The following is a 2,597-nucleotide window of genomic DNA, read 5'->3' as shown; positions in this document are numbered from 1 at the left end:
AATGCATGCATAATGGTGTAACATATCAGTTACACATCCAATAAATGGGATATCTCTTCTGAATTTGGAAATGGTGGGATGAATAATTTCTCAAGATGTGTACAACAGTGCCCCCTGCTGCTCTCAAAGTGAAGTTTTTAAATTGAAGTCAAATTTCACAGAGTTGAGTTGAGTAATGTTCAAGATGTTTAGGAAGAAAACCAACCCCTTAAATATAATTAATACTTTTAAACACCTGTTGTTATACTAATTCAACTAGTGTTCAAATGTTTAGATTTCCTTGTCACAAACTGTCCCAGCCTTGTTGCAGGAGGATCGATCATGTGTCACAAGACAAATACAGAAACAAAGGCTGGCTGAGAATATATAAAAGCAAACATGGACAGGGGACATTCTGAAAGCATAAATTAGAACTTTATTTTATTATTACAATATTACAAAAAGAGTAGCACAACTTTCTCACACTTTGCTTTCCATGTCAGTCGTACAGCCACAGAGTGACACGTATGAGAAAGGCTATTGGGCCTTCCTCCATTTCACAGCAACAGCAAAAGGAACAAAACAAAGAAAAAAAAGATTTAAATAACAAGAAAATCAAGTTCATAATTATAAATAGTCACAAATTGCAAAACTGAAGCATTGAATCTTGGAATAAAAAGATCTGTTACAGCCCAGACAACTACATACAGCTATAAAACATAATTACAATAAAATATTATTCAGCTTTTTGTTTTCTTTTCATTACAAAGAAATTCTAAAGAATTGCTTTTTTTTCTATTCAACAAAAGCGTCAATTAATAAAAAGAAAAAGAAAACGACTGCTGTTCATTTATATTCTATGTTGTCTTCATAATCATTATCATTATAGGTTTCAGTATAACCATGCTTGTTTTCAAAGGAAAGTCCAAGGACCAAAATACTTAAGGCTTTTTCAGGGCTGTCTGGGAGGGAGGCAAACACAGTGTGGGCGTTAGTGGATCCACTCTACCCACATACAGGCACACAACACACACGCACACACACGCACACAAGCACGCACGCACGCACGCACGCACACACACACACACACACACACACACACACACACACACACACACACACACACACACACGCACGCACGCACACACTTCAGTTTCATATCAACATTCATACACTAATCAAACACAATCAGTACACTTTTTCAAAGTTACAGTAGTATAGTAGATAAGCCAGTGTACAATAAAATAAACAATGCATTTGCTGTTTCACTTTTTAACTTAAAAAGTCCTTTTCATTTTACCCACAAGCAATCTTGCAAGTGATCAATTTGGTGTCTTCAAGCACATATCAGAGAAGAATCAGTAGCAAACTAAAATAACTTGTGTAAAATAACAACTTGTGGAACAAACAAGAAATTGAGCGTATTTGGTTCATGGTTAGGTTCTAGATAAAGTTAGTAACAATCACGTAACGCACACTCAGTAGTTATGTATATGCTTTGCTTACATCTCATTCAAGTATTTTTTTCTCTAACAAAACAAGTACAAATGGCACCCCATGAAAAAACCAATTCCTCAATATATCATCTGACTTCAACCTCTGAGGGTTTTATGACAAGGTGTTTTTCACTGTCATTTTTGCAAATGGAAAAGAAAAAACATATCCACAGTCATACTGCCATGTCTGTTGGCATTGGGGAGTTGTGACAGGAACCTGAACACCTGAATTTTATTTTATTTGTATTTTTTTGCAGCATTTTGAGCAAAAAACGAAGCACTCCCACGTTGATTCCCTGCTGGATAAATATGTTAAATATGATTTAAAAACAAAAAAAATCAGCTAGCTCAAACATCCTGATGAATTAGCACTTCACTGAGATGACCCAGCATGGACCTGATTCAAGCTGTTCCATCTCTCAAATACATGATTAAAAAGAAAAAATTTATTTTAAAAAATGTGGCCTTTTCATGCCTGCCCCTTCATTCAATTCAAGCTGTGCAACGACTGACATTTTTTCTTGCACAGACCAGATAACTAAAGGAAAGGCTTCTTCAGTTGAAGGGGAGCTATAGGCAGGGAGCGAACATCAAGAGTGTCTATTCTTGATGTCCAGACAGGTGAGATATGTAAACTTCAAACGGAGAGGAAATCCTGATGTGGATTCATAACATATCTTAGACTCTGACACATCATATTCCTCAAACGTAAAAACATCAGCATTCAGTCTGCCGTTTCAGGAGACACCGCTCATATAAAGTTGAAGTAAAAATATCTCGAATGTACTTCAAATTCAGGCACAGAGCAATACGGCAAGGATTTGAGGAACATGATGGAGGGGAATGCAACATAACAACACTTCACTAAGGTGCCTGGTAAATTAAAACAGATAGATAGAACTGAAAAGAAAAATTGATCACTTGCAAGATTGACAATAAAATAATGGAAAACACTGCTCTTGTTAAATGTATTTGTATTCTTTTTTAAAGTTAAGTTGTTATTTTAGTTCATTATTAACTGTACTCTTCTTCTTTTTAACTTGTGTTTTTAAATCTTTTTTTCCTTCTTTCTTCCTCTTTTTTAAGACTAACAGAAGGTGTATGTATGTGTTGGCTAACTGC

The 2,597-nt window shown here is 35.4% G+C and overlaps 1 protein-coding gene across 5 annotated transcripts in view; it reads right to left on the bottom strand.

The window, feature by feature from the left end:
* Window positions 1-392: 392 nt before the first annotated feature.
* fam222ba (family with sequence similarity 222 member Ba) overlaps window positions 393-2,597 on the bottom strand; it is a 46,755-nt gene continuing 44,550 nt past the window's right edge. For all 5 annotated transcript variants that reach the window (XM_076273548.1, XM_076273550.1, XM_076273549.1 and 2 more), the window contains one exon: window positions 393-2,597. This exon is cut by the window's right edge and continues 2,200 nt beyond it. The gene's annotated coding sequence lies outside the window, so the exon portion shown is untranslated.

Source organism: Alosa pseudoharengus, unplaced genomic scaffold, assembly GCF_046254945.1.
Source record: "Alosa pseudoharengus isolate Yale_2024_CS ecotype anadromous, Long Island Sound unplaced genomic scaffold, YU_APseudo_1.1 YU_APseudo_1.1_scf_8, whole genome shotgun sequence".
Classification (NCBI taxonomy): domain Eukaryota; kingdom Metazoa; phylum Chordata; class Actinopteri; order Clupeiformes; family Clupeidae; genus Alosa; species Alosa pseudoharengus.
The sequence above is the reverse complement of the archived record's forward strand: the minus strand, read 5'-3'. Positions and strand labels throughout refer to the sequence as shown.